The sequence below is a fragment of the Phoca vitulina genome, unplaced genomic scaffold (genome assembly GCF_004348235.1).
Source record: "Phoca vitulina isolate PV1807 unplaced genomic scaffold, GSC_HSeal_1.0 scaffold3, whole genome shotgun sequence".
NCBI lineage: Eukaryota > Metazoa > Chordata > Mammalia > Carnivora > Phocidae > Phoca > Phoca vitulina.
In genome coordinates, this window is record NW_022589706.1 from 49,486,680 (window position 1) to 49,500,428 (window position 13,749).

Consider the following 13,749-nt stretch of genomic DNA (forward strand, 5'->3'; position numbering starts at 1 on the left):
TTTTCAGGATTTCCGGGATTCCATTTTAAAACGTTATACGTTTAACAAATAATTTTGGGCGTCTACTACAGGCCGGGCACTGTCACAGATTTAATAGAGTCGTGATTTTTAGAGCTATGAATGACATTGTCATCCCGTTGGCTCCCACTATATAGGTGAGGGAAAAGAACTTCCAGATAGCCGAAGTGACTCCTCAAGATGTTAAAAATAGAGCTACCCTATGACCCAGCAATTGCACTACTAGGTATTTACCCCAGAGATACAGATGTAGTGAAAAGAAGGGGCACATGCACCCCAATGTTTATAGCAATGTCCACAATAGCCAAACTGTGGAAGGAGCCCTGATGTCCTTCCAAAGATGAATGGATGAAGATGTGGTTCGTGTATACACTGGAATATGACTCAGCCATCAGAAAGGACGAATACCTACCATTTGCATCGACATGGGTGGAACTGGAGGGAATTATGCTAGGTGAAATAAGCAGAGAAAGACAATTATCATAGGGTTTCACTCATATGTGGAACATAAGGTATAGTGCAGAGGACAAAAGGGGAAGGGAGGGAAAACTGATGGGGGGGAGATCAGAGAGGGAGGCAAACCATATGAGACTTCTGACTCCAGGAAGCAAACAGGGTTTGTGGAAAGGGAGGTGGGTGGGGGATGGGGTAACTGGGTGATGGGCATTAAGGAGGGCACAGGATGTGATGAGCACTGGGTGTTATTCACGACTAATGAATCGTTGAACATTATACCAAAAACTAGTGATGTGCTATATGTTGGCTAACTGAATTTAAATTAAAAAAAAAAAAAGAAAGCATATAATAGAGAAAAAGGATTACTTTATGTTTATAAGGGCAAACATATTTGAAAAAAATAATGAAATAAGACAGACCAAGTCACTGTCAGATTCAGTACTAGAACACCTGTCTAAGGACTTCTCACCTAATTTTTTCTATTGGTTCCCCTTTCCCCTTTCCTAGAAAAGAATTAGTAGTAGTCAACATTAGGATTTGTCTTTCATTCTAAACTGTACCTTTGAAGAAACGTCTAAAGGATTTTAAAAATTAGCATATACTTTGGCTTTATATCACCTTCTGTAATGTACGATATTTTTAAATTGGGATTTCTTCCTCTCTAGTGTGCAGAGAAGGTCCAGGCAAAACTGCATTATCCTCTGTGCCTCTTCATTCTCATTTCAAAATTGAACATTTCCAAATACCTGGAAACTTCATGTTGCTCGCCTTTGGCATTATTCAGGCTTCTTAATCTAGTTCTGTACATTTTCTACATAATTGTTGAAAGGAACTTGGTCTATGTCCCATTCTTTCAGGATTCTACTGTAGTACTAAGCTAGTACTATGTTTGTGGCAAATTGATATACAACAATAGAAAATGGATAGCTTGAATTTCATCCACAACCCACATTTCTTTACATTTTAATATCCCTGAAATTGAAATGTATTTTTTCCTTTTTCATCAATACAGAAGATAGTGGTACTCTCAAATTTGAGGTCATCTTAGTGTGAATATAGTGTGAATTATTTTAAAAGTATAACAGATACCCCAATTTAATATTTTAATGTATTATTACATTTGCAAAATAGAAGAAAATTGGAATATCACTAGACTTTTGACAGTGAAACTTTTTGCCAAAAGAAAGTGGAACAACATATTTAGGATACTTAAGGGGAAAATGTGGGCTAAAGATTTTATATCCAGCAAAAGCAACTCTCATGTACAAAGCATATAAATCATTACCAACACCTGATATAGTATCAATATTTGACAATTGACAAGACTATTGTTGTCATAAAAACTTCCTGAAAAATTACTAGAGAATGAGCATCAGACAACCAAACTGACTAGAGGATCTAAGGATTGGCTCAGGTTCTTTATAGGAAATCATAATCTGTTACGTGCATTAGCTTTTGTGTTCCTTCTAGTTTATTCTTTCTTTTCTTTTATAATGTTAAAACAATATTACTGACTATATTTGTTATGCTGTACTTTTCATCTTTGTGAGTTTTTTATTTTATAACTGGACATTTGTACCTCTTAATTCCCTTCACCTATTTTACCCATCCCATCCACCTTTCTGGTTTATTCTTTTTTTTTTTTTTTTAAAGATTATTTATTTTAGAGAGACAGAGCACGCAAGCGGGGGCAGGGGCAGAAGGAGAGGGAATGAGAGAATCCTCAAGCAGACCCCATGCTGAGCACAGAACCCATTGTGGGGCTCAATCCCAGGAACCTGAGATCGTGACCTGAGCCAAAATCAGGAGTCCGCCACTCAACTGACTGAGCCACTCAGGCGCTCCCTAATTTATTTGTTATTACTAATTCTTCTGCGATCTATCACCTCATTTGTGAGTTTTTCCCCAACCTTACTGAGGTAATTGACAAACTTTTAAGATATTTTAAGTGTGCAATGTGATGATTTGAGAAAAATACACATTGTAAAAGGATTCCTGCCATTCAGTTGAGTTTTTCTAATTCTGGATCATGTTGTTCTTTCCTACTTTGTATCTTTTTTATTTAGCTACTTTAAAAATAGTAACAAGTTTTGATCTATTTTTGTGGCACATCTTTCAGGTATGTTTTCATCATCTATAATGATGATGTTATACTCCTTATTCTCTCTTTTTAATAATAATTTTGTATAGTATTTGAACTTGAAACTTTTTTTGTTGTTCATTTTTATGTCAAATTATTACTCCCAAATTTTTAGTAAGGGGCAGGTTTCCTCATCCAAGAAGCTTAAGTCCATCAGTAAAAAAACGTATTTCAAGAAAGTCAAGTTTCTGGTTTATTGCAAGGAAGGAGTCCACATTCCAGAAGATCTATGGGGTGCCTCACTAAACAAAGGAAATGATGGCTTTATTATAGGAATTTGGGGAAGTGTGGAATTTAGGAGAAATTAAAATGAAGTAGTGGTTTCTAGGCTCAAAAGAAAGTGAGGCTGTTTGTAAAGGGGTCTCCATTCGTTCTGGACTCCAACATGGGCCCCAGCTGTTGTTTTCTTGGAAACCGCAGTTAAAATAGATGTGTCGTGTCCACAAACCCCTTTTCTGAAGTTCTGCCCCTGGGTTGGAAGTAGAGACTGCTTCTCTGTGTTAAGTGACTTAGGTCATCTAGCCAAGAGTAGGATATCTTAATCTTTTTTTTTTTTTAATTTTATTATGTTATGTCAATCACCATACATTACATCATTAGTTCTTGATGTAGTGTTCCATGATTCACTGTTTGTGTATAACACCCAGTGTTCCATTCAATATGTGCCCTCTTTAGTACCCATCACCAGGCTAACCCATCCCCCTCCCCCCCTACCCTCTAGAACCCTCAGTTTGTTTCTCAGAGTCCATAGTCTCTCATGGTTCGTCTCCCCCTCCAATTTCCCCCCCTTCATTTTTCCCTTCCTACTATCGTCTTCTTCTTTTTTTTTTTTTAACATATAATGTATTATTTGTTTCAGAGGTACAGGTCTGTGATTCAACAGTCTTACACAATTCACAGCACTCACCATAGCACATACCCTCCCCAATGTCTATCACCCAGCCACCCCATGCCTCCCACCCCCCACCACTCCAGCAACCCTCAGTTTGTTTCCTGAGATTAAGAATTCCTCATATCAGTGAGATCATATGATACATGTCTTTCTCTGATTGACTTATTTCGCTCAGTGTAATACCCTCCAGTTCCATCCACGTCGTTGCAAATGGCAAAATTTCATTCCTTTTGATGGCTGCATAATATTCCATTGTATATATATACCACATCTTTATCCATTCATCTGTTGATGGACATCTTGGCTCTTTCCATAGTTTGGCTATTGTGGACATTGCTGCTAAAGACTATACTTTCAGGAATCATTTCTATAGTTTGTTTATAGGATATCTTAATCTTAATGAATTGATTTCAAAGAGCAAGCTATTTGACAATCTGTGACTTTAGAGAAAAGGATTCTTTGTGAGTAAAAAAAAGTAGCAGTTACCCAGAGTCGGGTTTTTGTGACACTTTACAGCCTGTTTTTGGGAAAAATATTATCTTCTGTTAACTTTACAGCTGGCTTTATCTGTGTCTATTATCCATACCTGAAGAATGGCAAGGCAGATTTTTACTTTCTTAGTCCAAGTTTATCTTTCCTTTCTCACAGCTTTCAGTAAAACTTTTCTAACATCAAAGAGCTCTCTTTTCTGTTGCTTTTGTGAAATATTAAAAAAATATGGTGGTTTGATTTTGTGATTTCCTGACACTCTTCTCTTCTCAACTTTGATCTGTCAAAGACCCACTGTCTCTTTCCTTTATTTCTGTGTCCCTGTGCTGCATATATGTGTATATATGCATAGTTATATTTCAAAGCCATAGCACAATAATTTATTTTAAAATCTTTATTTTGGCATAATTTTAGAAATTTCAAAATTAGAAAAGTTGCAAAGGTAAGACAGAATTTTTGTATACACTTTATTCAGCTTCCCCTAATGATAACATCTTACATAACTGTGGTACATTTTTCAAAACAAAAGAAATTGATATTGGTACAATACTCTTAAATAACTACACACTTTATTTGGATTTCACCAGTTTTTCACTGTCATTTTTTTCTGTTCTGGATCCAATCCAAGATACAACAATGCATTTAAAATCTCCCCATCTTGATCATTATATAGGTGTACATGGTTATGAATATCTTCCTGAAAACTTAAGTGCCAATTGGATTTCTGTAATTCAAATAGTTCACATCATAAATTATAAAGATAACATCTATGTTGTGTTTTATAATTACAGAGTTTTTTAACATGTATTTTTTTTTACTTTATACTCCTAAGTTATTGAATATTAGCACAGGGAGGATATTTAACAGTCATCTACATATACAACCCCATTGTTTTACCAAGGATGACTTAAAATGGCTAAATGTCTTGAATAGGTTCACATCATTGAGGTGCAGAGCCGGATATTTTATTCCTCATTGAGTATTTTCCTAGTGTATTATGCCCAGATCCCAACAATGGGAACACCTGTTTCATGATTATCAAAAAGAATAGAAAGTACTGAGTCCTGAGGTCAGACCTTCATGAACATAATTGGAAAACAGCCAATCTCCCGAGTTCTGACGCAGGCTTCTTTGCCCAAAGGTGTTGCTGTAGCATTTGAACTGGCTTGAAGCTAACTATTTAGAAGAACCCAGAGAAATTCCTTTGTGCAGGAAATAAACCTTTTCAAAATGTGAATATTCTCTTAAGTGGCCTAAGAATTAGGATATGTGCAGATTACATTTTCCTGAAATATTTTTAAAATATTGCCTACAGAGCAATAAATAGACAAATCATAGATTAAAAATGAAATATAATTTTCCAAGACCCTTTTCTTATTTGACTTAATTACTTATGCAACAGTGACTGGAGATAAAGTATAATAAATGATGCTCCTAATTTTAACCTTCTGCTAATATTAGAAAACAGGTAACAAACCTAAAAATCAGGTAGAAAACTGGTAACAAACCTAAAAATCCCCAAGTGGGGCTTCAGATCCTTGTGGCTTTCTAGGCAATGTCCTGTAAGTGCATCAGGTTCTGCCCTAATTGGAGGATAAAGTCACCTTCATAAAAAAGCCCTTTTATAAAAGAGGACATTCAGAGCCCTGTTCCAAGAGATCCAAATTCAGCCATAGTCACTGTTCACCATCACACTCAGTTGCCTCCCAAAGTTACACCTTTTTTTTCCTGACTGAAACAATGTTCAGATGATCCTCCTTCTCATCTTTGGCTTATTTTCTCATCTTCGATTTGATAGCCAGAAACTCTAGCCCAGGGGCCATAAAACTTCAGCACATACCAGAATCACCTGGCTTGCCTGTTAAAGCACAGATTGTGGACCTCACCTAGGGTTTCTGGTTCAGTATGCCTGGGTAGGGCCTGAGAATTTGCATTTCTAACAAATTCCCTGATGATGTGTATGCTGTGGTGTTGCCAGACCTATGACCACACTTTGCACTGCTCTAACCCGCTTGCTCTAATGTATGCTTTGCACATAGGTGCATAGGTTCTCTCTCTCTCTCTCTTTCTGTCTTTCACTCCCAAGGGAGAGAGGACAGACAGACAAACAAGAATCCCTAGCCCTGAGCCCATATAAATATTAAGTAGAAGAGAAGGAACACAAAATGAAACTGAGAAAGAACTGTGAGTAACATAGGAAGAAAACCAGGAGGGGATGGTTTCACAGAACTAAGAAGCGTGTCTCAACTGGGAAGTGAATAGGTGTAGGATTTCATCACTGTCCAGTTCCACTCAAGTATTGATGCTGGGTTTTCTCCTCAAATTCTTAAAAAATTACGCTTCTTCCTTTTCAGGAGAATTACAAATGTACTAGACTAATGAAAAGTGGGATTTCCACACACAGTGGTTATTCAGATGGGGGCTCAGCACTGTTTTAGGACAATGACTATTTTCATGAATGATCAAGGGATGATGTGCAAATATCTGAAAATGAAGGATATCACTGGATATGATAAGGAAACCATCAATAGGTCACCTCCATGAGGGCAATGTGCTTTACTCAGTTGAAGGAGGAAGGATGGCTTTCAGACATCAATTTAGCTTCCATGAAGCTCCCTTGTGCTTGGCAATCACCTGACCCACTTCCTTGTCATGTGGTTTCTCCCAAGTCAAATCTTCTCTCCATCTCTCTCTACTCCAGTATTTTCCCAGATATGATGAAGTCCTCCTCCATCTGAGCTCCTTACGGAGAGAATGGACAATTGTTTGAATATTGATGAGCATTACAGTAAGTCAAGAATTGAGAAATCATCATTAGTTTTGATAGTAGGGTGATCTTTGGTGACCTTGGACAAGAGTTTCAATGGAGTAGAAGGAACAGAATCCAGGTTAACATGTGTTGAAGATTAAAAGGGAAGTAAGGAAGAGGAGTGATCAGATGTGGACAACTCTTGAGAAGTTTTCTGTGAAGACTAGAAAAATGGATTGTGGATGGTGAAGCTGAAATCAAATATATAGTTGAGGATTTTTTTAATGATGTGAGATGATAAAGTATTTTTTTTTTAAAGATTTTATTTATTTATTTGACAGAGACAGTGAGAGCGGGAACACAAGCAGGGGGAGTGGGAGAGGGAGAAGCAGGCTTCCCGCTGAGCAGGGAGCCCGATATGGGACTTGATCCCAGGACTCTGGGATCATGACCTGAGCCGAAGGCAGACGCTTAACAACTGAGCCACCCAGGCACCTTGATAAAGTATTTTTATATGCCAATAGGAATGATTTAGTAGAGAGGGAGAGATTGATGGTGTAGGAAAGAGATCTGAAGAAGTTATGTGCTTGAAAGTAGAGAGGGAACGGTATCTAGAACAGAGGGGGATGGATTGGCTTTTAAGTGGAGCAGGGAGAAGTCTTCCATTGTAATAGGAGAATACAGAGAACAAGATGTCCTTGAGGAAGGTTTATAGATTTAGTAGTGAGAAGTTGAGAGAGCTCTCCTCTGATGGATCTTTGTCAGTTTCTGCATCTGTATTTCTCTGAGATCTATTTCTATTGAATGTGAAAGTGCTATTCTGGTAGTGGTTGTATTTTGTCAAATAGCCAGTTATGGGATTGTTATCTGCAGTAGACTTGGGAAGACTTTGTGGAGCTAGCTCTGGGAACTACATCTATTGGGGTAAGCAGTTGTTTGTAGAGGAACCAGCTGTTAGTAAAGATAGAAAGCACAGCCTAGAAAGTAGAACACATCTAACATATTTAGTGATAAATAATGAGAAGTTCAGGGGAGCGACTAATAATGGGGAAAGAGGTAGTTGAGAGTATAGCAAGATACATCCTATCAGGTGGGTGGAGCATAATAATTAGAAATATATAAACGCAGGCAGCATTAAAAATTTTGGTACACAGCCTGGCATATAATTTGCAGCTGGGATGTCTGAAATCAGATAGCATGTCCTTCCCTAGTTAAAGCTGATTTAAGAACAGACTTCAGTCCCAAGCATGATCAGAAGAGGCATTAGAATGGCAAGTATGAGGCAGGACCTCATTCTAGCAAGTATAACTTTCTGGAGAGATCATCAAGATGGCAAACTTGGCAAGAAAGTAAGATTTTATCCTTTTACTAGGACTAGTGTATAAATTTGGGAAGTGGAAATGATCTTAGAAATAACATAGGGGTGGGGGGCCTGGATGGCTTAGTCGGTTAAGCATCTCACTCTTGATCTCAGCTCAGGTCTTGATCTCGGGGTCACAAGTTCAAGCCCTGTGTTGGGTTCCACACTGGGCATGGAGCCTACTTAAAAAAAAAAAAAGAAAGAAAGAAAGAATGCAGGGGTTTAGTTCCTTCCTATCAGAGGATTCATGTTTTCTGGGGCCTGAAGTTTTTACAATTTTGAGAGTTCTCTGTAATACATAATTGGGTATAAAAGAAAAAAAATTGTTAGAATGAGAAAGGAAATCACAAATTACAAAAAGCTGACAAATATCATAAACATCAATCTACAAAAATAATGAAATAATTTTAATCATTAATTCCTTGCCATAATCTAAAATACTTTTTTCCCTAAGCTATTTTGGATGCATACTCCCTGATTATGTTTTTATATAATAATGTTTTATAATACAGATTTTTATATATTGATAGTTTAAAAAGTTTTCTTTCAATTTCACAGTTCTTCGTTAGTAATGACCTCTGATACACTGAGATGCATAAAACAGACATACTTGATGTATTTAGTACTGCATATAGTTTTGTGTCCTACAAACACAGAAATTCAGATACATTGTACATTTGAAGTCAAAAAGGAAAAAATGTAGGGGAATTTATATTTGTATATGCTGCATTGTTGAGTATATTTCTGAGCAGAGAATTTCCATTTTAACTAGGACTTGGTAAGGACCAAATCTTTTCCTTATAATTTTACATGTGAAGTAATTGGTTTTTTATTGTTGCATAATTAATTACCACAAACATAGCAACTTAAAGCAACACATATTTCTTATCTCACAGCTTCTGTGGCTACACAGTCCTGGAGTGACACTGGGTCCTCTGCTCAGGGTCTCATCAGGCTGTAATCAAGATGTTGGCCAGGCTGTGCTCTTCTCTGGAGGATTGACTGAGGAGGAATCCACTTCCAAGTTTATTCAGTTTTTTTGGCAGAATTCCTGCATTTGTATGACTGAGGGCCCAGCCTTCGTGGGAGGCTACCCATAAGTCCTGGAGGCTGCCCACAATTCTCTGCCATGAAATCCTCTCTACAAAGATAGTTCACAGCATGGCTGTTTGCTTTTTCAAGAGCAGCAGGAATATTTGGTTCCAGTCAGCTAAGATGGAGTCTTACATAACATAACATAATCATGGGAATGACATCCCATCACCTTTGCCTTATTGTAACCTAACCGAGGGAGTCACACCCCATGAGCATCGCCGTAAGTAAAGCATGGTTGGAAGCAAATCACAGGTTCCATCTGCCCTCAGAGTGGATTCTACAAAGTTGTGATTTATTGGGAAATACTTTAGGGTGTAAAGTATTTCCTGAGGACTGGAAAAATTTTCCATAGACCAGCTTCTGTACATTTTATACCCTGTTTTCCCTCCATGACCCACATAGTTCTGGTGCCATATGTCCAGACACATTTACATCATGATATGACTTCTGACCTTACACTTTCCTGTCACTGTGACAGATAAATCAGTATGATGGTTACCGATATTTCATCTAGTACTATGCCTAGAGCTTACTGTGATAGTTAGCAGTGACTTAACTGTACTTGAAAGTGACCAAGAACCACATCATATCCCTCTAGATTCAATGTTAATATATTCCTATTTTAACTCACCTTTGGCTGGATCCTAAAGATATCCATGGCCATCCCAATACTGCCTCATCCAAGGGGAGGAGTGCAACAGAGGGGAATAAAGAGGGGAAAAGATAGTCTTGACCCATTGCAATTATAGTATCTTATTTTTGTGAATTTTATAAAAATATATGACATTGTGAAGACATCTTTCCCAGGGCCTCAGGCAGAAACTGAATAAGTAAGGAACTTGAAGTTAAGTTTTATTAGCTTCATGGAAAATATGCTTCAGATTGCCACATATTTAATTACTAAGTTATTTGACAGTTATTCTCTGGATCTGAAGTGATGGCCAGAATTTTAAAAACATATGAAAATTTCTTACCTAATGGAATGAATGATAAAAACAGACAAACAAAAAACAGGGACCAAGAGTTCCCAAGAAAGTAAATAATTGGGCAGAAACCGCGCTCTGCATCTACTGAAGATTGCAACCACGGGAGTTTAAAATGTTTGGATTTAGATTGTGGAAAATAATAAAATCTGTTCTTTCCCCTTAGGACTACAATTACTATGCAATTACTATGCTCTGATAAGGGTAGTTAGTCTGTATGCTTTGTATTAAATTGTGTGCTATTTTAACTTTGTGGTATACATAGTTTCAATTTTATTTTGGTAGTGGAAGTTACTGCTGCTTTCAGACCTCCAAAACATTCTCCTTCTGCTCTTAGGAGAAAGAAAGAGACAGGACTGAGAGAAAAAGAGAGGGAGGGGAGGGAGAAGGGAAGAGAGAGAAAAACAGAGAGATAGGGAGAGGAGGGAGAGAGACAGAGAGAGAGGGAGAGAATGAAGTACGTTCTTTATTTTTGTTATCTGGTAGCTAAATATTCAGGGAAATGAGCCCTGCCTTCCTAAAATGAAACATACCCTTAAGTTGTTTAAGGTAATTCCCCTCTCCTTTGCTAGTGATTGGTTTAGAATTGGCTATGTGTTCCAATTCTAGCCAATTTAAAAGGAAGTGCTGAAAGTTCTGGGGAAGAGGGAGCCATGCTTTACTTTTGAGACTTAGAATGGCAACTAACTTCTAATCGTGAAAGGAAAGCCTAGCGGAAGCAGAGAAAATGATTCAAAGCTCTGAATTAACCAATTCTGCAAGCTCACCTATGGACATCCTGTAACATGAGATGAAACATGTCACTTCTAGTCTGATGTTTCTTACTACAGCAGAAAGCATTCTAACAGAAATAGTGACATGTAAAATCATGCAAACACACACATATAACATTTATTATTTTTTTCTCATTATGAAAGCAATGTTCATTCTGGAAACTTGGAATTATAGGAATTCACAAGAAAGAAGATTGAAAAAACCACTTAGAGATAACGATATCAATACTTTTTACGTATATTCTTCTATTGTTCCTATACACGCATTTTATATATTATATAACTTTAAAAATTAGGCTTATAGTTTTAAACTTGATTTTTAAAACTTAATAATCCTAACAATTAAATTGAAGATTTAAATAAATTAATTTTAATTAGAGATTAAACTCGACCTTATTCTTTTATTTAGTTTCCTATGGACACAATTTATAGTAATTAGAAAAGCTCAAAAGAATTGACTCAACTTTTGAAACTAGGCTAAAGGTAAAATAGGTGAAATTCTAAACATATTTTAACGGCCCATAAATATTATCTTTATGACTACAAAGTAAATTCTGAGACCAGGTCACTTTAAGGAAATTCCTAACTCATTTATACTGATATATGCTCCTTGGAAAGTAATGTTTGTGATACCGATTCCTCTTCCAGTATTTTTTTTTCCTTCTTAGCTGTTATAGCTCTGTTTCTTAGGCTGAAATTGAATTAGTGCAATCTTTGTTCAATTCATTGTCATTCGTTTATGTCATTTGTTTGCTAAATTGAATTGCAAGAGGAAACCCAAATTATAGCCAGTTTTATATGCTAAATAAAGGAGACAGCCAGATAGAATCTTAATTATCTATATATTGGATTCACTCTACAGAGTATATCCATTTTTTTTTACAAGGAATCTTCATCTTTTATTATGACTGGAAATAGAGTAAATGACTGTAATATCAAATATTGAATATTCTCTGTTAAATGGCATATTTTTAATTTAAAGCCACATTTACCTTTTGAGCTATAAATTTTATTGTTTTAATTTTTATTTATTTATTTTTTAAAGATTTTATTTATTTATTTGACAGAGAGAGACACAGTGAGAGAGGGAACACAAGCAGGGGGAGTGGGAAAGGGAGAAGCAGGCCCCCCACGGAGCAGGGAGCCAGATGCAGGGCTTGATCCTAGGACCCTGAGATCATGACCTGAGCTGAAGGCAGACTCTTAACGACTGAGCCACCCAGGCGCCCCTTGAGCTATAAATTTTAATTTATATATCCATATTATAATTTATGGACCACAATATTTATATAATATACTTATTTCTGAGAAGTTTTTCAGAACATATTGAGCCTTAAGAAAATTTCCAAGTCTGAAATGGTGAGTAACCAAATTGAAACAATCCAGTTCAATATTAACATTATTATGCATGCATATAAACAAATGAATACATTCATTTTTTTAAAAGATTTTTATTTATTTACTTGAGAGAGAGCGAGAGTGAGAGAGAGCACAGAGGAAGAGGGAGAAGCAGACTCCCCACTGAGCAGGGAGCCTGATGCAGGGATGCGGGGCTATCCCAGGACTCTGAGATCATGACCTGAGCCAAAAGCAGATGCTTAACTGAGGCTGACTGAACCACCCAGGTGCCCCCCCCCAAAGATTTTTATTTGTTTAAAATGAATACGCCCTGATACAATTTTATTGTAATAAACTTTCTTATACAAAATCAATGAGGGGGCTCAACCTTTTTTGTGACATGAACTCCTTTGGCAGTCTGGTTTGGCCTATAAACCCCTTTCAGGATAATGTTTTTAAATGTATAAAATAACACAAATAGAAATAAAAGAAAAGTTGCATTGAAATACAGTTTTGTGCATGGACCATAGGTTATAAACCCCTGCACCAAATTTTGAATAGCCCTTTAGTTAATGTATCAAAAAATGCCTGAGAACATATCTAAATAAAAGTTTCTTGAACATCTAAGAGCCATGCTGACATGTGTTCATTAAACACGTATCCAATAAAGCCCTTAAATTATATCTTATATATGTGTGTTGTTTTGCCTTTAAATCTGGAAGTAAGAATTGTTACCATCTTAGGAATAAGTGTATGATAAAGATTAAAGAAGATTGGTTTTGTTGTGACTTATCGATAGTATTGTGTCATCTGGTAGAACTATTAAATCTTGGTATCAACATACATGCCTTAAAAGTTAACTTTGAGCATTTTAGCACATTACAAATTTTGAGCCTTGCCCAATTCAGCTGTAGAGTAGGCACATGGATTGATTAATTAAAGGTATGGGCTTAGTAAAAAAGAAAATATGAATGAAAGAGTAAAAGGAAGGAGCTGAATGGTGACAAACAGGATCAGTGGAAATAGAATTGGAAAATAATGTAGGATGTGGAAACACACACACACACACATATACACTGAAGAGTATGTGTGAGAAGAGAAAAATAAGGAAAGTCTACCATTAGTCTAATTAGTAATTTACTTTCCACAGATCCACATGCTCTGGAAAATTTGAAATTACATTTCATCTTTGAGTGGCACTACATATCTCATATGAATATAATAGTATTTTACCTATTTTTTTAAGAAAAAATTAAATGATGGATGAATTTCTTTAAAGTCCTTTACAAACTTTTCTTGTCGTGTATATTATATTCTCATAATTTTCATCCTCCCCCTTTCTCATGGAACAGGTAGAAACAGTCCTGAATTAAAAGAGGTGTTGTGCCCACGTATTTTGAAAACCTTACCCCTGAATGTGAATATCAGTTAGTTAAACATTTACAGTTTTTCTTTA

The 13,749-nt window shown here is 36.4% G+C and overlaps 1 pseudogene; it reads left to right on the forward strand.

Moving 5' to 3' along the window:
• Positions 1-3,848: 3,848 nt before the first annotated feature.
• LOC116630375 lies at positions 3,849-3,936 on the forward strand (annotated as a pseudogene).
• Positions 3,937-13,749: the final 9,813 nt, after the last annotated feature.